Here is a 24,978-nt window from a genome sequence, read left to right as displayed (position 1 = left end):
TCCTGTCAATTGTCCATCATGCATAACGCACTTTACACTCTCCCCATCTCACTTAGCTTCTTCTTCTATTTTTCTTCTATTTCCCTCTCCCTCTTCCTCTCCTTCTCCCTTTCCCTTTCCCTCCACAGACAGACTTTGTAAAGGCAAGATCACACACAAAAAATATAGTAGGAATTTATCATACAGAGATAATTTGTCACACTTTAATTAGGCTTCCACTTTTTCAGTGTACATACATCTGCAATGACTTCTAAAAAGTAAAGAATCTCAGGCAACAAACCCTGTTTATCATTAAGGGAGAAACATAATCGTTGCAGAAACTGTGTTTAGAAGTCATATTTAACATTGAGAAAGTCACTAAATCCATCTGGATTTACTATGCCTCTCAGTTTTTTGATGTGAAAATCATAGCACCTTGGTGACACTTCAGCATACCTCCCATCCAGTACTGGGGACTCATTCTATTTGACTAGAAACCATTAGTCTCATCTTGAAACCAGCTGGATTCTTTATCAATCTGATGATGAAGAGTTTTGAGCATACACTTAAAGTAAACAATTATGAACAGTATCTTCAACTTGTCTTTAAAATGCATAAACCACACATATGAAGGTAGCTGAACCACTTACTTGCAATTTGTCATCTTATATTTTCATTAAAAGACCCTTCCAAACTGAACTAACAACAATAACAACAAAACTTAAATGAGCTTTGTTGCATGTCAACGAGTGTGCACTAATGGAGACAGATGTTGTTCTTACCTCTATTTATTAGTATCTGACAGCTGGTTTAGATACCACCTGCCACCCTTTAGGGATGTCACCTGAGAGTGATGTTACTGATGCATCATGATGGCCAGTTGCTGCCATTTATACAATACTTACAGTTCAGCAAATGGAGGCAGAACTGGAATGAAAAAAAAAGCATTCTGCTACTACACCTGCTGCGGAAAACTTGGCTCCTGACTTGACTGGCTATATAAAGTAAAAAATTCCTAAATTATTTCTCGCACGAGCAGAATATTTAATTGAAGTTTCAAAGACTCTGTTTAGTTATCAGCACAGTAATAAATTAAAGTTCTATGGACTCATGATTATCAACTGAAGACTTTTAAGAATTTCCTGTCACTATTTTTGCAAGTAACTTCCAAAAAGTACCAACCTTTTCCCTTACCTTCAGTGCTCTATCTTGCAGCATGGATATCTATTTTTTTTACTGTTTCCTCTTTACTGCTCTAAGTAAATGGACATTTCTTAAATATGGTCCCTGCAGCACTCAGGAATGCTCTATTGGGAGCTTAAATATTACAATTACAACTGTAAAGTTAACAGTTTTAAGCTTCCCAGTCTTATACTTGCTAATTTAACAGTTTGCTCCTATCTCATAAAAAAAAGAGACTGGAAAACTGTCAGTTTTAAGTAGGTAATAGACTTAACGACAGTGTCAGGTCTGTTAGAGCACAGCATTTTGGGAAAAGTCAGACATAGCCTGTTTTGCCCTGACTATATGTACAACTTTGTTCCAGTAGAGTCTACCCATGATCTTCAGATGCCATCATAGCATTAAAACAACACGAGAAATCAAATGTTTTTCTCTCTTGCACTGTATAAGTAAATAAGAGGATGCAGCTGCTGGTCTGAAGACCCTATAATACTACAGAATAAAATAGAAAACGAAATTATTCTTCCAACTTTACAAAAGGTAAATTGAGACTCAAAAGTTTAAATGGTTTAGTAAAGGTTATGTACCAATTTGTTCCTTAGTTATCTGCTTATGACGAAATATCCCTATATATCTTCCACAGATAATTATCCACATTTCTACAATATAAACCTGATTAAAGCAACAAGAATAAAATTAGATGTTTTAATACGCATATGCCTGTAGTACTAGTTGAATATACATGGTAAATAAAAGGAAATCAATCAATACAGTGTGCTTATCGTAATCTAAATACGGTATAGGTAACAGAACTGAATAAGTTTTTAGAACAATGCAATAGGTTATGGCTAAAAACACAAACTGAAATTACATGGCTTTAATACTAGGTTTGTTTATATTTTCAAAAATCAGTACAATTAAAAAACTAATGATGTAAGACACCAGAATAAGAAAACTATGTGCACTTCCCTTATTCTTCTCACATTCAACTGCTCAAACAGGACACAATGATCCTATACAAAGTATGAAATGGAATTTAAATGGGGGAAGAAGAGGAGGGAAACAGAAGTGAAAGGTTGTCTACATTTATCTTTCACAAACTCCTCAATCATCCCTCATGTGATTACCTGACTTGCCATTGAACTGGTCAGCTGCCTTCCATTATTAAATGATGTTGAAGAGAATGTCAATAATACACAAACTTCCTTTTCTAAAGCAGGATTTGCAAACATCAGAAGAATCTGTTGTTAGCTTCTGATTAGCTCCTGATGCACAAAGAGAAAGGCTGATGCTGTCAGTGATTTTCTACTAGGTGAAAATATATGCTCATCACACAGAACACAGATCCCGCAACAGACATGTAAAACCCAAAGCATTACTTTTTCCTTTCAGGTTCACCCCTTCAGGACTACAGTGTGGCCGGCCTCAAAGGCTCAAAAGTTGCATCAGATCTGACTCTGAAACTGTTTTCCTCCTCTACAACAAACCAATATCACATAACAGAGGACTGAACCTCCAGATTTCTGGTGGATGGAAACACTAGAGAATAGAAAGAAATGGGATGGCTTCCTTTTTGTTTAGGTGCATTGCCATAAACACACAATACAGTCTGATAAGTGGAGGAAAAACCTGAAGGCATTCTAAAGATGGCCTTAGTTCAAAGAACAAATACTGTTCAGAATGGTTAATAACACTGTGAGTTTTATGGAGATGGAAAATGACATTCTTTTGCCTTTCTTTAAGTATTTTATATTTTTTTAAAGTGAAAAACATTTCTTGGTTCCTGTGGTTCCAAATGTTGCTTCATCTAGCCAGGACAGGGAGTTGTGTATTGCCACATCTTCAGTTACAGTAAAACACTTTCAGACTGAAACCTGAAGCCCCACTCCCTTTGTCCCACTGCAGACGTTCCAGCATCTGCCTGTTACAACACATGGCTTACAGCACATTCCCTTTTGCTGGCTGTGTTACTAAATGAAAGTTGTGGTGGGTGCTTCTGCTGAACTCAGTCACATCGATCTACATTACTCTTGGACTGCATGAGGTCCTCCAGAAGATTCACTTACACCAAAGAGACTTAGTTTGGAAAGACAATGTAGTGTTAGAAATGGAATAGTCAAGCAAAGACTCTTGGCTTTCAACAGTCATTCAGGACCTCAGCAAGCTCAGCAGCATTTTTATAAGCATTCTGAGTCATGTTCTTAAACTTTGCATTTATTACACTTTAGGTAACTACACATGATGTTTGTAGTATTAAGCCTAATTGTGTATTAAACATTTACTCAGACTGAAAACTGTTTACACAGAAATTTTCGAGATATTGAAAAGGAATTTGGAGGAAGGAATAGAAAACTTGCCACAATCAAAACAGATAAAATTATTTTTAAAAAGGCACGCTTTACAAAAAGGAAAGAAGTCTGACAGCTCCCTGGATATTCTGTGTTTGCAGAGGAGTGGATTAAATGTTATATTAAAGGAAAAGATTACATGGGCCAATAAAAATATTTCCCTGTGGATCTCATGGTATAATTTCTAATAGTACTGCTTTTTGGAGTATGCTCTATGGATTTATAGTTTTTAATTTCTGTTTTAAAATTAAAGGGGAAAAAAACACACTAGACTAGCAGTAGAATGCATTAGTTTTTCAGTGTTTTTTTTCTAGCTTTAAAAAATAACCCAAACAAGGCAAATTAAAAAGAGGAAGTTTTATCTCTCCAGTCACTACTGGTGGTTTAACACAGACAGATTTTTCACTGTTTAGTTTGACAGTGTAACATATAAAACATTTGCTGATTAACGTAAGAACCAACTATTTTGCAGTTTAATCTCATATGTGTATAAGAATCTGAATTACCACTCTTGCTAGTCCATCTGTTTCCCTGATTGCTGCTGGCTTCTCCACAGGGATAGAAAACAGTAATTTAGTTGCTTCATTACTAACACCTGTGATTTTCGCTGGCTGAGAACAAATATGCTGTGTTCGTGAAAAAGCCATGCTAGTTTTCAGGTCCTTACTCTTAGATGGTCATTTAATCATGTACAAAGGTGGAAGGTTGCCACCACTGGAAACTAAATAAATTTATTAAAGGAAAAGACAAAGGCTGAGTCTGATAATATAAGCTATTGTATATCACCCTGCCAATATAATCCAATTCTGGCCTAAATTTCCTCTCTCATTCAAAGTGTGTGGGGGGTTGTGTTTGGTTTTTGTTGTGGGTTTTTTGGTTTTTTTGTTTGTTTTTTTTTTTTTTTTCCAGTTTATGGATCAGTCTCAAGGGAATTAGCAAAAAATTACTACTATGAGCTCCACATGCCAGATATTTGGACAGAGTCTGAAGTTTTACATTGAGGGAAGTACAGTGCCCTGAGGGCATTCATTAAAGTAATTTTCTTGAGATTCATTTCACATCTTTTAATAGAAGAATCTGGAGCTCCAACTTCTCAAAAGCCAGCCATTTTTCTTCTTCATTTCCTTATAATAAGCAAAGCATATTTTCTTCATCAGATCAACAGCCCTGAAAGGACAAAAACCTTGATGAATTACAAGGAGTCTCAGGCAAAAAAGAAATGTGCATATTTATTCAAATTTTAGAATTACATTTTGGGATCCCCATAAAACACAATATAATTTTTTATAGTCTAGACTACTGGTTTACAAGTAAATCACAGTACAGGATGAAAATAGCATTAACTTCACAATTAATTTTTCACTATTGATTGTAAAATTTCTGTTAGGCATTGGAGCCTTCAGTCTGATACAGTAAACCAATACTCATCAGGTAATTTCATTTGTGCAGCTGTGAAGAACACTGAAGAGTCTTACAGGAAACATTCTGTCTGGGAGGTGTAGGTGGGGACCACTAATCTAAAGATATGTAAATAAGTTAGTGTTTTTACATTTATCTTTAGGATGCTCTCTTCCTCTTTTTCATACTCCCTTTAACATTTCTTTCCTCTACCTTCCCTCTCTGAGTTTTTATTTCCATGCGTGAAATATAGTTTCTGTAGAGATAAAAGTCCATGGCTTGATATGGAAGTGGTAAAATGTCTAAATATTGTGATAGTGTGAGTGGGATTTGAAGGGCATTAACACAGGGCTTTCTAAGTCAGAGCGATTGTATTGTTCAATATTAGTCCACCAACGCTGACATAATTGCTAGAGAAACTACTTCAAGGAACAGAGTCATGCTTCAGAATTATATCCTGCACCTCAAGTTTTTTTGTGTAGTTAACTGAAAAAAAAAAAAAAAAAAAAGGATTTTTATTCGTTGCTAGGTAACAAAATTAATACTTTCTTAAAAGGTGAAGGAATTGCTCCAAAGAAAGTGAATATATCTCAAGTCGAAACTGATGTACCCTGTAAAAATATCTCATCAATTTTTACTCTTCCTGCCAACAGATGAAGAACACTTACATTAGGCTTGATAAGTGTGTTTCTTACTTTTGATATGAGAAAGCATAAAGACCTATTGACTTAGCAGCGAACAGTTACACTTGAAAAGGTTTAATCTTTTATGTTGGAGGTTTCAAAAGATAGTTCTGATAAAAAATTCTTTTATATCATCTCATATAAAGATTGTCTTGTACCTGGCTTAGTCTTTTCTCTGGCCAGCAGGACTGTGAAGCATAGGACCATCTACTCCAGAGTTTCCACTGGTGGTAGCATTCAGGAGACTGAGAGACTCTTACAATGGCTATTGCCCTCTTAAACAATGAAAAGGTTAAGACCAAGCAGGCAAAGCTCAGCCCAGTTAAATTCATAATATAATTGGTGGGGTAGATGATTTAAAACATAATGCAAGGTGAAGATTTCTCTGGGAGTGTGTGGTTGACAGTTCTTTTACAGCCAGGCAGTGAGATTTCCAGTCCACTATGACATCAGTTTACAACACAGTTATATAATCACTGTGCAAATAAAATGTGCAGGAAGGTGTCTTCTTTTTCTGTTCTGTTTTCTGTGTGGTAATATTCTACCACTTTAACATGAGAACTCCTATCTAAAGAGATATTCTCACTGGTATACCAGGACTCTTGTGTTTACATTTTTGAGACCATATTAGTGCAGGGCACCCTAAGTGTAATTGCATCTCAAGCCACCTTAGAAGTCAAAGTCAATATAAAAATCTATGGCTTCTTTATTTAACTGTTTTCTCAGTGAGAATATATAACATGACAATTTTGTTTTTTGCATTAGCTGCTTTCAGATCTCTGCATGGATTTGGAAAGTTGATATTGATCTATAAATACCAAAATAGTTTGGTTTGTGGATGTTTGATAAACTGCTTCCCTTCTGTTGTACAGCAGCAGTGAAAAGCACTGCAGTAAAATTTCCTCAGTTTAACAGGATAAATAATAATTCCAGTTCAGAGGCCCACCTTCAACGTAGTCTCCATCTTCAGTGCAGAAGACAGCGAAAGGAATGAGGATGGAGAAAGAAAAACAAAGGAAGGGTGTTTTGAGTCTTGATTTGTACTGCACTCTGGTACTTTGTGAAATGCAAAATTTCACCTTGATAAGCTGAGGAAGGACTACAGCTTTCCATTTCTTATACAAGTGCTGTACAACATCAGGAAAAGATACATTCATTACAGTATTTTTGAGACAGTTCAGAGCTGACCATGTACATTAAAATTCCTGTGAACACATGTGAAGGATTGGGGTGGGTCTATACATGATATCTCAGCAGATCATATATGATTAGTGAAACTATGGAATTATCACTTTTGGGCATCTCCAGGATCCAAATGATGATCGGCTATATTGGGTTTGGCAGAAATATTTTGATTCATGCAGCCTGCTAGAATTTAGTGCCACTATCCCACTTGGTTTGTTTGTTGAGGATTTAACTACTATTTTGGAACTGTATGCACTGGATTTGAGAAAATAACCCTCAGGAAGTCATCTCAATATAGTGTAGACTCCTATCAGCTGGTCAGTTGAATTGTCACATAGACTCCACTGCATATACTGACTGCATCTCTATTGAGTGTGCTGGCAGCTCAAACACTCCTTACACACGGAGAGAACAAAATTCAAGTGTTTTAGTCTCAAGCTTATTCCACTCCTACTCAGATGATATGGAAGAAGCCTTCAGAGTGTGGAAACACATTTCATCAAGGAGGAAAAACTAGCTCTGTGTGTATACATGTCCACGGAGAGCAATGAACTGCTAGCAGGTTCCAGATGCTTCTGTGTGGAAAACCTCAAGTTCCTCATCTCTAAGTATTCTGATTAAACCAGAAACCAAGATGCCACACAGTAATGTTCATTAGCAGGCAGTTTTCTTAATTGCATAACATTTATTTTTTAAATCCAATAAAGCTATTTTCCTCCAATGATCTTGTTTAAACAGTAATCAGTTTTTTATTTATTACTAACACACAACAATCCTGGGGGCTGAAATCAGCTGAATTCATAAACAATTTTCTCTAATTTGCAAGCTGCAGATCTACTACTGACATGCACTGTTGGCACCTCCATCCACACCTGCTTATTGAAAGGAACACGCACAAACTTGGTCTCCAGATTTCAAATGCTTAATAGCACTTTTAATTCATAGTGGTTAGTAAAGAAATGTATACACATGGTAAATGTTCTGGTATGGATGGAATTTCCTCTCTTGCCTATAAGAATTAGGAACTGCTAAATAATTAATCTAAGCCTTTAAATTTGGTCAAATACGACTACATGCTCTTCCCATATTTCACCTATGATTTCATCCAGTTTCTCTCCTAATTGTGAATGTAGGGTACAATTAAAGTATTTGCTTTTCCCTTCTGAATTTAATTTTTATTCCTGTTTTGTTCTGGTTATCATTAGAAAGGATCCTGCAGTGTCTTTAATTGCCTAGGCTAAACAATATATTGTTACGGAGATACTCAGCAGAAGTTCACATACTCTGCATTAACTGGGGAACCTGCAAATTTTCTCTGAAGTTTTCAAGAGCAGTTACTGTAAATAAAGCAGCTTCAGAGGTCAGGTAGGTTCTCTTTGTGCTATTGTGGCAACCTTCTCACACTCTGTACATCTGATTAGAAAACACAAAGAAATTCTGAGGTTATATTCACTAGTCAGCAACAAATCATGTCCTCCATCACTAGCCAATGGAGGATGCACTACATCCATGTCAATTTTTACCACTCACTTGTCTCATTTTCCTCAAAGGTCTCCAGCCTTCCCAGAGAAGCTGTTCCAGAGGTCTGCTGTTCTTTACCATTAGGAAGCTTTTACAGTGTTTCCCTGGTTTGTTGGACTCTAAATTTGTGATGAATAAACATAAATAATAAACTAAATGCAAGTAGTGCTACTTCTTTAAGTTATGCTAAGGAGGTGGCTACTTTAAGCTGTTCTATATTTGTAAAGCAGGTATTTTGGGGTAACTGTCAAACTATAAGGCACTGTGTTATTTCACACAGACACATTCACCTCCAGTTTTACAGCTCCCATAAAATGCTTGATTGCTTCTCGTGGACAAATACCTCCAAATAGATTGGTGAAGAGATATTATCAACTGAGAGTGTTTGGTTCTTCCCTCATGATTTGTTATCCTTTTTCATTGCATCAGCTGGAAATTGGCACAAAATTTATTTTCTCATCTCTTGGTTATACCATTATATCTTTTCAGAATGAATTGTGTATTTGTTTTTCATTTAAACATTACTTAACTATGCCACTCCACCAGGCTGCAACCACAGAGCAGTGAGGCAGCCATTCAGTTACATTCACCACTCATGTAAGTTAACATAGTAGAAAATAATGCTGCTAACAGAGGAATTACAGCCTGTTCATTAAATCCATCCATCTATCTTTTTTTCCCAGTCCTGTGGAAGGACAATGATCAGCTGGAATCAAGGTCTTTTGAATAGGTATTGCCATTGTTATGGTCCTAGATCTAATCCTTATTTCAGCAGAAAATTAAAAAGATACTTTTTGTGTAATCAGACTCGAGTTTTTAAATTCCCTGAAATGATAGTTGAAGCTGTTAATGAGAAACCACATAGGACTGACAGGAAAGCTAAATGTGATTGTATTTATATGTAGGTATCTCTCTAATATTTTCATAGAGCTTTATTCTTAGTTTCATCAACAGGAGATGTTCCTGAAATATGTCTACACATAGATCCCCTAATCCTTAGGTATCTCAAAGCTATGCATTTCTTTTATGACTTAGACAGTCATTGTCCAGTTCTTAACTTGTCTTAAATTTCAAACCTTAAAAATTTTCTCTGTCAGCCATTCCATGCACAGGAAGAATATAAAATATTTAAAGATTAGTATCTCACCAGTGCTAGAGAACTTTTTTGGAACAGCATTTTAACAGTTAGTATTCTATGCCATAAAAGAGCATTTTTACCTTTCACCTTATTTAAACTCTTCAGTATTTTAAATCTTTCATCATGTTTTCTTCGTCACAACTTTCACTCTCATAGCTAACTACAGAAGTCATCTGATTTCTCTTCATAAAAGCATTTATGTTACATGAACATCATTCCTATGGGACATAGTTCCTTCTCAAATATCTTTATTGAATAGAAACAGACTTAAGCATATGCTTATCATTAAGTATAAACATAAATCTTTTGGTTAGCTTAAACTCAAAGCTCTGGCAGGACTTCAGCTCATTAGAATTTTTTTCTAGTATTTCAGAAAGATAATATGTAATTCTGACTTGTATAACATTAACATAACTTCAAGGCAATTAATATAGCAAATTTTAACAGCTAAGTTATAATTGTAGGCAAGCCTTTCTGTTTGCTGAATACTCAGTCAATAAACCATTGCCTCTTTACAGCCTGAAATTCTACTTAGTAATATAGTTCAGCATTATTATAATTACATATTACTAAAAACAGGTTAAACTTTAGCTGAGGTAAATTAATTTGATCAAGATACAGAGATAAACACTAAGTTGGTGTATAGAATATTGCTATCTGTTTAATGAAATTAATTTTCAGGAAAAAAGTCAAAACCATTTTTTCTGATACTGTGATACTGAATAGCTGCTTAAATGCATGTGTGAATCCTAGACTAGTTACATTAAATTACTTATGCTTGCTTTGATCAGTTTTTTCTGATTCAGTTATTTCTTATTCAAGTCAGTATCTTGAAGAGCTTTTACCATTGTTGTTCAAAATGTTATAGATAAAAATAGAATGTTATCTGGGGAGTTACTGTCTAGAAACAGGAAATTTAAAGAGTTTTGCACTTTTTTGTTTCTGTCTTCAACCTGATTAGTATCAGATGTAATCAATAAGAGTCATGTCCAATTAGATATTCTTATATTCAGAAGTTGGCAAAAATAATTAAATACATCTGTTTATTGCTGATAACAAAATGAGGTAATAAAAATGGGTTTTTATCTGAGATGCACTTTTGAATTAAGAGAATGGAATTCTATAAGACATAAATGCAAATAATAAAAATTATAATACAGTCAGTGACTTAAAATCAGTTCAACAAACATCTCTAAAAGTCTCACTGAGGAGATGTCATTCAATACCATCTGCAGGAATGTTGGGGTGTTTGGTTGTAGCCTTAATGAAATTCAAGGAACGTGTGGTATACCTGTACCCATTTAGAAAGCAGTGACTCTGAATAGGTACATAACATTTCAAGTAGAAAATCAGCTGACACTGACCTCCCAGTAGTACTCTGTGAAGGAGTAACCTTGTAGCTGTAAACAAGGTGGAGGGGCATAAGAATAGGAATTTGATTTCAACCCTGAATAAAGGGGATTTAAGGACTCCAGCTTTAAAGCACACTAGTCACAAGAAACAGAATCAGTTACCTGATTCCAGGACGGAATGTCATACAGGAGACTCGCATGCATTTTGGAGGGTTTTTTTTAAAAAAAATGTCACAAGAGTATCCTATATCATGTGTAAGTATCATCTTTAGAACCTTGTTTTTTAAATTATATGTTAAAGGGCTCTAGAAGAGGTGTCAAAGCTGTTTCAGTGATGAGAAACTGAAGACAGAGATCAGAATACAGAGACACAGCCTTTCACAGTACCAGTGATTAGTCATCACAGCAGCTACCCCCTCAGCTGCTAGACTGTATCTCTCAAAGCCTTCAGATCAAAACTGGCTATTTCCATGGAAGTTATCTCTTAGTCAACCTTAGACATTCAATTCCGGAGGCAGTGTAGCTGAATGAAAACAAGTTCTAGTTAAGCGCAGGGATAACTTTACTGGATGAAATTTAATAGTCTATACAAGGCGCTACAAAGACGTTAGCTAATCTTATGAGTGCCTGTAAATTCAAAAGGTATGCATTAGGAGGGTAATTACATTGGCCTTTTTGCCATGTTATAGGTTTTGACTGCTAATATTCATGTATCCTGGACTGCAGGATGGTAATTAGACATTCAGTATCATTTCAGCAAAGAGAAATAATGTTTATTCTGAAGCATTCCTGTAGTATATGTGATTTGTCTAATTGAATCAATAGTAGATAAAGCAAAATCATCTTCATCCATGTGGTGTTTAAGGCATAAATGAGACTCTGAGGAAGAGTATTAGAGTTGGGTGTCTGTTGAAACTTTGCTGTATTAAATCATAACGACTGCTGCTGATCTTGGGGGGTTTTAGTATTATTTTGTCGAATGGGTAGCTTTGAGTAAATTTGCCATACTAAACTGATCCTCCTCCTAGTCATCTGAAAAAAATGCTCAGAATGAAAAAATAGTCCCAGTGGAGTTCTATTTGAAACTATGGTATTAGAAGCTAGTATGTTGCAAAGTCCAGGATGTGATGGTAGAAAGGGAAATAGTTACAGTGAATGAAACCACAAGAACCTCCCCTTAGAAACAAGGTTAAAAACATGTTTTTAGGAGAGCTTTAATTTACTTTTCAACTATTTGCTGAAAGCTGTGGTATCAGTAGTCTTGACTGAGGTCTTAAAACCTCCACATTAGGAATCCCCCCAAAATTATGAGGCTTGGTATATTAATTATGATACCTTACTTTGCTCACTTTGCAGGTAAGTAGAGAGTTTTTACTTGGGTAATTTTTCTTAAAATTTATTTTACCCTGGAATTCGCTAAATCCTAACTAATCGAGGAAGGCAGTGCTAATCTTTAATCAAGGATGAAAGTGTCAGTTGCTCAGTTTTACTTTGTAAGTCTTCAAACTGCTGTTTTATGAAGGAAAACAAAAATTATAAAAACTATAAAAGTACTTAAAAGGGTAGATAGAAATTAAAATTACATCTGACTGACACAAAATTAAAATTACATCTGAATGAAAAAGGAGAAAAATATGGGTTAATTTTTGCATGTAAAGAATTTATACTTGTATTTTTATATATAGGTCAACTGGACAACATTAAATTTATTTAAGGATTTTTATAAAGCTACGTCTTGCAGGACTTTTAAAAGTGTATGTCTACACTTACAGCAACAGACTTAAAGAAAAACATAAAAGTTATTAAAGACTAATTTTTAAAAAAATATATAGCATGATGGAAATACAAAAGATATTTCATATATTTCTATCTGTTTCTCTACACAAAGTCAGCTAACTCTCCTTCGTTGGCTGAGGTGACATTGGTTTTCTGTGGGTAGTGAAATATTGCTATCAATGTGATGTACTGATTTTTTAAAATATTATTTTTCACCCCAAAAAGCTGTGTCCCAGAAACTCCTCTGGATTATTTCCATTTCAAAATATGTTTCATGTTAGCTTTCATGAATCTCTTTCAAGTACAGCCCAGTCATTTCTGAACATACCTTTCTTAGTATATATGTTCAAATGACCAAGTCTAAAAGGAATGTCTATAGAAAAATAGGAGTACAACCAGCTGTTTTAAAACATCTTATTGTTTTTTTCTGGTATTTTTAAAAGCATGTCTTGTTTGTTCTTAGTAATGACTTTCTAATTTTTTATACTCCATATGAAAATGCAGATGTAAAACCTAAACTCCATTTCATTTGAAAGCAATTCCATAAATACACGAACATTTGTGATGGAAATCTAGTTTTATGTCCTCAGATGGAAAAGAGTAATTTCACAGAAATTTTAATGTCTTTATCTGAAGTCATTACTCTATGAGAAAAATAGGTTCTTTTATAGTAAAAAAAAAAAAAAGAAAAAACCAAACATTTTTATCTGCTTAAACCTTTATTGTGGGATGAAATTAATCTGGCCTTTGAGTTATTTTTTCTGTTTATGGACTACAAAAAGAGAGTATGCTTAAGTGTAGGTGTTTAAATGTGGATATTTAAAGTGTAAATAACTGAGTTTAAAGTAGAATAATCTCACATGATTTATTAGTTTAAAATTCAAAACACAAATACAGATAAAGTTTAGTCATGTAATGTGCTAAAAGAATGAGGTGTGTCAATGAAATGTGTGTCAAGTAGGGGATCATTCTGTTATTCAGAAGAAATTGTAAGAGTTCATCACTATGCTGCCTGGAAAAAACCCTTTAAAACTGTTTGCCAGTTGAGGATTGACTAAGTGCATTTCAGTGACCTCCAGGATTTGGCTTATGCCATCATGTTTGTGGTGAGGGAGGAAATGCAGACTTTGCATCTTGCCAACTTTTAGACTGGTTAGCAATTGCCTCTGAAGACGGAATATCTAAATGTGTTATCAGTTTAGCCATCTGGATCCTCTGCAGTTAATATCAGATTTGTTTCTTCAGGTGTATTGTCTTAATGTCGCTGGTTTTGCCATTTTTTTTTTTTTTTACTTTTACCTGGTCAAAGCACAGTAATAGATTTACTTCAGACATGCTCCCAGTCATTTTGTTCATTGCTGCCTGTATATGTGCAAGCATTTTCTCTCAAAATATCCATCATCTATGATTCATCATCGTTCTTAACTGTATACATTTAGTTGATGTGCATGTAGTATCCATAGAGGGCTTTACTTGAAAAATCAAAATTATACCCAAAGACTCTGGGACATGATGTCAGGAACTACCAAAGTTGCAAAACTATGGAAATTGAAGATTGTTTTGAGATTGCATGGAAAATATTCCAAGCAGTGAGTCTGAGTAAACTTGAATAATCCTTACATTTAGTTTAATTCAAGCATAGAATTTCTTTTTTCCTAAAGTATTAATTACCACTCTGTTTAGTTGTAATTGTGTTTCCTTGTGTTCCAGTATTCCTGCTCATAACAAAGGGAATGCAAATACTTAAATAATGATGTACTGAAATGATAGGATAAAATTAATGGAGCATTACTTTTAATGAACACGGTACTTACCTTTAGTTTCCTTTGGTCTAATCCCATTTTAATATAATCCTGGTGCTTTTTTTTGTGTGATATTAACCTCTAGAACAACTGTAACTGCCATTTTTCTCCAGATCTCCTCCAAATTCACAGTATGGAAATATGTAATATCTTTTCATTGGCTTAATAATGACATAACTATTTCATACTGTAAATTTACCTGTGCTATTGACATTATGTATTTCCTGGTAAAACTACTTCATTAACAATATTATGTGCACACATATATAGCAATTGTGAAAAGAGCATTTCAGTTTTGCACATTGATCAGTATAAAGGTATTTCCAGAGATCTTTCAGTAAATTGTTGCCAAAATGAATTTTAGTGTCATCCTTCATTTTCATATAAACTTTAATATGATCAGTTACTATCAAGTCATTATTAATTGTGTACATAATGTATCTGGCAAACTTTTACAGAGACAATAAAATTTGAGCCAGAAACTATAGGAAATATATTTAAATCATGTGCAGACACTTGTAGAACAACATTGTAAGTTTGTAAAAGTATGTGTATATTTTCTAGAACTTTTAATAAGTTGAAAGTATTGTCTGAAATTTCCCAGAGGAAAGCTTTGTTATGAAGGCATCCCAAAAGTTTAAAAATAACAGGAACTGTATGCACATTTAATCTAGTCCTCCATCTGCTTTCATCTCCCACTTTGTCAGCTCCTGGGCTTGCAGTTCTTATACCCTACATGCAATTTATTTGATACATGATCTTTAGGCAAAGTTAATGACTGTCTCGCTAACTGTTCTGAGTGCTGACTGCAGTACTGGTTTCTCAGAAGGCAGTAGCAAAACTCGTTTGCTTCACTCAAGTGCACCTTTCACTATATGTGTCTATAGCTGTGGCTCTCTGTACGTTCAGATACCAGCTACATACACTCAATGTGTTCATCTGGCCAAGACAACCTCCTAAGAGCACATACCTCTGTTTACTTGAGCGTCCTTTATTTGCACCTCACAGCCAGCAGCGGGACAGAGCTTTCGGTCATGCAATACCCTGAAGATGCCAGTGTGCTCCTTAACTCCACGGTGTGGATGCTGTGTGTATTTGAGTACCCCAGTGAGGAGAATGAGGAGCCAGTGGTGTACTGGAGGAAAGGCCCTGACTGTCTCAACCAGCAGAGCCTCCAGTCGAGCTCCGGCATGGGCAGGCCTCAGGTACACATTACAAAGGACACCCTCAGGGGATTCTCCATCTTAAAACTGAGCAACGTTGACCAGAATGACAGTAACTCCTATTTCTGCGATGTGACGTTAACACAGAGAATCCAGGGCAAACGTGGAAATGGCACCAAGCTGACCGTGCACGGTAAGGAGCGTTTCAGAGTGGCAGAAACAGACGTGATGTGTGCAAGGTGAATTAAATTTCCATTCAGCCTTACTGCCTTCTCTCTCAACACTCATCTCAGCTGGAAGAAAGGTGGGAAAAAGTAGTCTATAGTCATATGAGTAGGGGAGAAAGACATGCCTTTTGTTTGAATTATTTATACAGTTGGACAGACAGACTTCTCAGGGACAAAGACTTTTCTTTGCATCTAAACCAGTTCACTGTGCATTCACATTGCTTTTATATTTTATGTATTCTAAATATTTTATACATTTACATATATATCACTAATTTTATATATATTTTTTTTTTCTTAATATTCTCCACAAAAATTTGTTGGATCTTTACTTCATACCATAACAAACAAACAAATCCCCAACAATCTTTCAGTATAATTATCTTCACTCTTTATAAACCAATGACCTGTTTTGAAATATGCATTTTGTGCTTTCTCTTCCAGTTACTGAAAAATGAACAGTAAATTCACACAACAGTATGAGGGATAATAGAAAGTGTAAAGTAGAAATATGTGGGTTTGAAAATCATTTTCAACACCTTATAACTCTTCCCCTATCCTCAAATTATGAACTCAATTTCTGTAATCCTGCTAGGGAAGTGACCTCAGTGACCAAGATACACTATTTCAGATGAGTCAAGTTTTCTTCATGAGGACTTTCCACACAAATCTGACTAGCAAATACTAAATGCTACAAAGCATCTAATTCTAGATTTCACATTATGTTTAACAATTTTCCAATGCAATTCTTCTGAATCCCTAAAAAACTCACAATGGCCAATGAAATTCGTTTGACTATTGTACCATAAGCATATGTTTGGTTTGGTTTAGATTTTTAAAAAAAGAAAAAGTTGTCTGACACTTAGGAAGATTATTTAGTCATTTAGATTGGTTTTTACATCATTATCTAAGTGTGTGCTGCATAACAAAGATGTTTTCAGATATGCTTCTTCTAGTAAACTGAGAATTTTTTTTATTCTCTGTTTCATAAGCAGCTTACTACAGGTTAAAATATCTCATGTCTGAAGTAAAAAGAAGACAACAGTTCTCTTATGAGAAGCCTAAACTTTTAGCCTGAAAAAACAACAAAAGAAAATGTGATAGAGAACTGTGCTGCCATATCCATCCTCATTAATCTTTCAAATATATCAGAAAAGCAACTTTTTTTTTTTCTTTTTCGAATACTTATTTTTCTTTCTCTTTATTTCAGATTTCAAATGCAAAGACTGTGTAAGATCAGATAAGACCTGGTGGGGTTGGTTCCTTCTTCTTGGATACACCATCTTTGTTACCACAGTTATCATAGCTTTTGGTGTAAGTAATAACTTTGGTAATAAATGCTACAAACCTAAAGATGGATGGCATCTTCTGATGAAAAGAAATGATAAACAGATTAGCCTGAATATGCGCCTTTGGCAAAGTAAAAAGTCACTCTGTTTTCTCTTAACTAAAGCATTAAGGTGTAATTCTCTGTCTGTGAATGGTTTTAAGGCATGGCCCTGAAAAAAAAAAAGGAAGCTGTGACATGTAGAGAAATTATATCTGTTTTTTTTCTGAGCTTGTCAGGTAGCTATTTTCTTTGTTGCTGGCTGACCTTTTTACTTTTATCTGGAAACAAAAGAAAACGAGAAAAAAATCACCTAAATGATTGATTAACAGTTTGAAAAAACATCGTGCTCCCTATGTGTTTCACAGCTCCAGCTCCTAATTTCATAAAATCCCCTGGACACTCATCAGTGTCTGCTCATCTTCTGTCCTACTCACATTCCAGCCAACCAACCAGCCAGAGTTTTATTCCCACTTCTACCAAGTACTTGCTACAGGCCACTTCCTGACACTTACCTGGCCAGCAGTGCAGCACCCTGGCAGCTTGAAAATTTGAAAATATTTTGCAAAAGAAGCAAAAAGCATTTTTTGGGGATACAAAATTGTTTAAGCCCAGGGTGATTTCTTATGTTTGCCATGATATTTTAAAAATCCTTCCTTGTTTCTTAATTGTGGCTGTTACCCACATCAGGAAACACTTTATAACCATTTTAATCAATTATTTTTTATGGAACCAAAACCTAAGAAGCCAGCTATTAACAAATAGGTCTGCTTTGATACTACTTGGGAATATCCTTTATGTTAAATGAAACAATTTGGAAAGAAATAAACATGAGCTGAAGAAATCTGAGCTATGCTATAACTTGATGCAAATGCGCATCACAGTCTTTGAAGGCAATGTATGGTGCTACACTCCTGTCTAACCATCAACAGTACAACATGCTCTACTTAGATTTACGAGGTCCTTACTTGCAAATGTAGTTCAAAGAGTCTCATTTATAGGAGACCTAAAAAATCCTTTGTGCTTCACCAACATCTCTCCTCAAAACCAATATTATAGAGTCCCTCACAAGTTAACAAATGCAGTCAAATTGGACCAAGAGGGAATCAGTACCAAACTTAACAGGCTTAGAGGAAGAAAATTTAGCTCTTGAGGACTCATTGTGGTGTTAAAATGGTGGCTATTTTAAGTTCAGAAAGAAGGATCTTTCAGGTATCCAAGTCCTGATTGAAAGGCAGGATTTCCTTCACATTGTCCTCTTTCTCAGCTTCTGTATTTTAAAGGTGCTACTTAAATGTGACTGAACCTGGCATGGTGGCAACAGCTCCCTCCCTACTGATGCTGCCACACAACCAAGAACTTCATTATTATATAAGACTCAGCACCAGTGACATAAATTACAAGACTTACAAAGACATTTGTGGTATCCAACTGCCCTTCTAGGTCAAGTAAAGTTTGGGTTTTGTTTTCTTTAACAACCAGTTGTTAAGTACTGTTACCTCAAAGCCACATCAAAACCAGAAATGTTCACAGAGTTCAGACATTAGGAGACAAGGTATGTGTATTTAGGGACAGAGTAACTTGTTGCAGAAAGAGACATGGTCAACAGTCAAATCTTGCTAAAATACAATAGCAGCAGAAGCCTGCCAAAAGCTGTTTCACATCTGAATATACAAAGTGAGTAACCTAGACTCTCCTAAAATGAGTCACTGTGAACAGAATTAGCAAGCAGTAGCAAACTCTACTGGGTCTAGCTGGGATGGAGTTTAACTTTCTTCATAGCAACCCGTATGGTGCCTTGTTTCAGATTTGTGGTTAAAAAAGTGATGATAACACACCAATGTTCTGGCTGAATGGTGCCTGAATAGCATCAAGGCTTTCTCTTTTTCTCACTCTGCCTCCCAGCAAGAGGGCTGAGTGTGGGTAGGAGGCTGGGAGGGGACACAGCTGTGACAGCTGACCCCAACTGACCAAAGGGATATCCCATAACATATGGTTGTCATTAAATGCTGGGATAGAAGATGACCAAAGGGATTTTTTGCTTCCAAAGTGACCATTGCTCTGAGACTAGTTGCACACTGGTCCACTGAATGGAGGCAATGAGTGATTTCCTTTGCATCACTTTTTTGTTGGGCTTCTTTTTTTTCCCCTCTTACCTTCACTTACTAAATTGATGTACCTTGACCTATGACTTTTTTTGTTGTTGTTGTTCTTCCTATTCTCTCCCCTGTCCTTCTGGTGAGGGAGGAATGAGCGAGCGAGCAGCTACATGGGTGCTTGGCTGCTGGGCAGGGTCAACATGCCACACAAACTAAAGACTGACACTGAAATTTAAAAAATTCAGAAGTTCATAACTTCTTAAAGGTCATTTCTTTACTAAATGACAAATGTTTCCCATCATGAAAATGTATATTGTGTCAAAATCAGAGTGTAAACTAATGGAAGAGGGACTAGAAGACTCGAAGGTCCTTTGGCCCTCATAGGCCACTTCTTAAATACAGTATGTTGTAGCTGGTTAAGTCCTTCAAGGAGTTTCGGTATAGAGCTGTTAACCTCAAGAAGAGGTCTGACCTACCTTTTCTGAGTCTAAAGTCCTCTCAGCTGTTCCCTCACTTCTTACTTCTGACAAACTTTTCCTGTGCTTCCAAATCCAGACTAGGGCACATCACTGCACTATTCCAATAACACCTGTGTGACAAGTGTGTCTGTTTTATGGAGAAGCTATTACAGCTGTCACTTGAGGATTATTCCCAGAAGAAGATATCCATCTTACCCACTCTCAAAAAAAAAAAAAAAAAAGAAAAAAAATTGTTTATGCTACTTAAGAATAAAGAATGAATGAAAATGGTCTCTGCCCCTACTCCCATGCTCTATTTTTTTCTAAAGTATCAGCACACATGCACCTTCAAATATAGCATTGGGAATTGGAGAAGTATTAAACGAAATCACTGGTATACAGTCAGACAGTTTCTGCCTATTTCTTAAGTACAACATGAAGCAAGCTGTAAAGGCTTAGAATTCAGCATATTAAAAGCTAATTCACTGAAGTAATTTAACGTTGCTTAATAATAGTTATTTTATTTTAAAACAAAACATACCATAATTGTCTACTGTAACATAATGGTCCACATCTTACCATATTCCACTTATTAAGTTAGAACCAGATAAGCTATAAACCAATAAATATTTAGGTGTTAATATTTTAGCTAACATACTAACATTTATTAAGAGTCAATAAGCTGTCAATTCATGAAGGTGTATTTAAAATTAATATTTCTATGTTTTATTTTGACTGTGCTCTGCATAACAACTTTAGAAACAATTCAGAATAAACACTGGGTTGCTATCACAGTAAAGTTATGAATATCTTCACTGAAAAGATAGGGTATCTGATGGAAATGTTTTTACTGCTTAACAATATATTTTGTGGAATATTACAACAGATTCACCAGTGCTATAAAAAGTGCAAGAATGAGCCAAGAAACACAAATAGCAGTGTTACCCTGCCATGTGAATGGATTTATGACCGGCCATCCAAACCAGTTAATAATGGGTTTAATCAAGAATATGAAGATATGTCACTAATAAGAACTTTCAGTGACACTGGAAGGAAAATGATATGAAAAAGGAGGTGCGTGCATTTGTAACTGTAAGATACGAGCATGTCTGATGTGTGCTAGTTCTATCGATTTAGAAAAGAAATGTACACAAAAATCACTTCATTAACTTGGAATATTTTTTGTTCAGGTTTTATCATCTGTTTATGTATTTATTTCAAACTAAGGAAGCTACCACTCCATGCAGCTACAAATGAAATGAGCTTTAGTATATGTAACTATCATTAAAATACTTTAAAAGCTAAAGGTATTCAAACCTCTTTTTGTGGCCAACAAATACAAATCTGACCATACATTTTGGGTTTTCTCTACTTCAGACAAAAGGACACAGCTGAAATTTTGTTTTTACCCAAGATAAAGACAGCTTTTTTGCTTTACAAATGCAATTCTGTAATGCAGTATCTGTCCACTGTAATGACAAGTTTAAAGAAGAGGTTGTCAGAGGGTAATTCCTCCCATGCTTCCCAGTGCACTCTCTGATCTTATTTCTAACTCCTTACACAGCCCCCATGCTTACAATTCCCTGCAACTTCTTCCACTCTTAGCTATGCCACTCATGTAATGCATATTGGGTACATGCATCTCTCAGTAGAACAAAAATACTTAATCTGTTTTAAAAAGCTGTAACTGAATTGTTTTTCTGAAGAAACATTAATTACTGAAATCATCTTGACATGTAGATAGGCTACATAGATATAAGTTTACTGCTACAGGGCTCATCCTTACTGCTTCTGTGCCATATCTAAGATTGTAATACAAACTATTTGGATTCAAAAAGTGTCTGTTAAACTTGTTTTAAAGTGCTTAGAATTCTTGTGGAATCTATGTAAATAACAACAATAGAACTAAGCTGCACAGAAAGAGCTTATCATAATTTGCATAGTAATGAAGTATTTAAGGAAGAGCTGCCTTGGTATAGTTAGTATGTGTGACTTGTAGGAAATTAATACTTTGACAAAGTATTTAAATTGTTGAATTTTTTCCCTTTTTTTTTTTTTTCCCAGTCAAATATTACAAGCTAAATATTGTGTTTCAAATCTGCTTACCACTGAAAATATATTATGTGAAATGAAAAAGTTCAGAGAATAAAATAACAGAGGTTACAGCCTTACACATTAATTATGCAGTAGTTACAAAAAGCGAGTAAACTGTTCACTCAGAAGGAGACAGCCAGTCATATAGCTGACACTCAGGGCTGGACATTAAGAAGCAGATACCCACTGCTAGCTGGATTCAGCTTCAACTTCATCACCAGATTCTGTTTCTAAACTATTTCCTTATTCTGTCAGTAAAGATGCAAAATAATTTTCATTTAAGAGGTTGATCTGAGCTTTTGATTCCTTTTGGTGGAAGTCCTAGCCAATACATTTAGAAAAAAGTGAAATGTGATTTTCAGAGGGACAGATAGACTGTGCTTGAGCATTTGAAGAAGGGGAAAACAGTCATGAATAATCTTTTATTTTTTTTTTTCCTTATTTATTTTATTTGGACAGTGAGAATTAAACAATGGTTTTCCCTCCTCCTCTACCTAAACTGGGAACTGCATTTGCAGTCATACATACTTAGGTTTCCAAAGTCAGTGAATCAAATGCTAATTGTGGATGTAATTAATTTATTTCCCGGTGAAACTATCTCTTTGGAAACACTTCAAATTTCCTATTTTAAGATTATTTAAGAAAAAAAAAAAATGCTCCATAAAATATATGTTTAACTCTTTATTTTAAAATTGAAATCATAAATTGGGTTAAATATGAAGGTGTTAATGACAGGAAATGTTCATACATTTAACATGAAGCTTTAGAGGAGAAAAACAGCCATTGCATCCTTTAAAATGCAAGGTGTGATGTCCATCTAAGCCAAAAATGCAGTTTTGTGAAGAGAACTGAAGGCAGCAGTCACTGAACCAAAGTCACTTTCAAGTACAAGAAGGACAAAGAGGTCAACGCATTCAGTAAAACCTTCCAGCACTGGCATTTTGGCAAAAATGACAAGAATTTATACCTAATCTAGCAGACATAACTAGAAGGTGCATTTAAAAAGCATCTCATTCAGATAACTCACGTACTTGAATGGGGCTGCTTTCTTTCCACCTTATAACACTGCCTCTACCTCAGATCAATGGCCCTTCAAATGAAGGCGAAGGTTATTTCCGCACTTTTTCACATGCTTCTCAGAAGCAGCTAACCTATTTTCTACATAGGGTTTCCAAAGAAGTTGGATATAAACTTCATCTGAAAGGTTAAATATTCAGAAAGTTCTGAGAGACTGAAAACAAGTAATAAGCAGGATGTTCCATCATCTAACACCAACAGCACAAGGACAGTGAAAAGGCATTATTTGTTATGTTGCAGTCAACAAGGTCATGGATTTTTACGGCAGCTTAGCACAGAATGAAATATCAGGGGCGAATTTGGAATAAGTTTAGAACACAAACAATTTTTAATATTAGACATATGAAATATAAATTTGTCCATTTATACTTTTAAAAAAGTGTACATTGTTAAGAATGTTAATATTTATATGAAATGCTGATCCTACAGTAAGGCAAAGAATCACAGAACCATTGGTTAAAGGAGACCTCTGGAGATCACGTATTCTATCCCCCCTACTCAAGCAGGGTAAGATCAAGCTGGTTGCACAGAACCATGTCTAGATGGCTTTTGAATATCTGTGAGGAGGAAGACTCCACAACCTCTCTGAGCAACCTGTCCCAGTGCTCAGTCAGTCTCACAGTAAAGTGTTTCCTGATGTTCAGATGGACCCTCCAGGGTTTCAGGCTGTGCCCATTGCCTCTGGTCCTGTCTCTGGCCACCACTGAAAAGAGCATGGCTCGGCCTTCTTCATTCCTTCCCACCAGGTATTTATACAATTTTATAAGATCCCCCTGAGACTTCTCTTTGCCAGGTTACATAGCTCCCTCAGCCTCTCATGTGTCAAATGGTCCAGACCTTAATAATCTCTGTGGGTCTGCAGTGGACTCACTTCAGCAAGTCCATATCTTTCCCATACAGGGGAACACAGAACTGGACCCAGCACTCCAGATGTGGTCTAGCCACTGCGGAGTAAAGAGGAAAGGTCACCACCTTTGAACTGCTGGCAATGCTCTGCCTAATGCAGACCAGGATGCTGTTGCCCTTCTTTGCCATGAAGGCACAGTGCTGGCTCATGGTCTGTTTGTTGTCCCTGGTACCTGCAGGTCCTTCTATGCAAAGTGGATGCAGGACTTTGCATGTCCCTTTGTTGAACTTGATGAGATTCTCTTCAGCCCAATTCTTCAGCCTGACCAGGTCCCTCTGGATCATGTGTGTATCCAATTCCAAATGCCTCAAAACAAGAACCTCAAATTTGTGATCTAATGTATGAAAGACTGAGTCTTAGCCCTCTGGGAAATGGAGACAGAACGTCTGCTAATTATAGTAGGACTCAAGTTTACCTTCAAATCTCCTGAATATATACTCTGACAGGAAACACGTAGACAAGCTAAAGGAAAACAGTAACTGAAACAGTAACTTTCAATTACTTCATCTGGTATTGACGATTATTCAATATATGCTCAGAAAGGTTTTAACAGTAATTACAGATTTCAAGATGAATTGTGTACTGATAGATTTAGAAAGTAGAAAACTGGTCTGATAACATCCAGAATTTTTGAGCTCTGGAAAAGTGTATATAGTGTAGAGCATGACATACAGTTCCTGGATCAAGAGAAGGGAAAAGGGATGGGGAAAAGGATGGAAATTGATGTTTATATGAAGAATGAGATAGGAGAAAGGATGGGTGTGGAAGTTCATGCGAAGAACTCATCTTGAAGGAATAAAGCACATCTAGGCATCAGACATTCATAGAATACATACATCTGGATGATGAGCATTACTGCTTAGCTTAGTAGTCGCAGCCAATTACTAGTGGTATTAGCCAGTGAAATAATTGTTGCATACTTATGGTGATCTTCATTTCCAGTCTTCACACACAAACAAATGTGACCAAAGGTTTGAAGGTCAGAGCAGACTTCAGTGTCTTTTTAGGAAAACAAGACCTGTTAGAAAAGGCAGAATTAATTCTCAATATCCCAGACAGGACATTAACACATTCAGAGAGAAATCTGAAAAAATGGAAAACTATGAAATTCAGGAGTGCAAGCATTAATTGAATGCAACACCCCAACTACTATCCTATTTTCAGGCAGGAACAAGTTCAAAGATTCTTTTGTTTCAACAAGCGATCTCCTCAACAGGTCTAAAAAGAGGTGAAGCTGTCCTCTTTGCCTCAGCATGCAAAGA

This window comes from Athene noctua, chromosome 1 (genome assembly GCF_965140245.1).
Source record: "Athene noctua chromosome 1, bAthNoc1.hap1.1, whole genome shotgun sequence".
Lineage (NCBI taxonomy): Eukaryota > Metazoa > Chordata > Aves > Strigiformes > Strigidae > Athene > Athene noctua.
Note: the sequence above shows the minus strand (reverse complement) of the source record.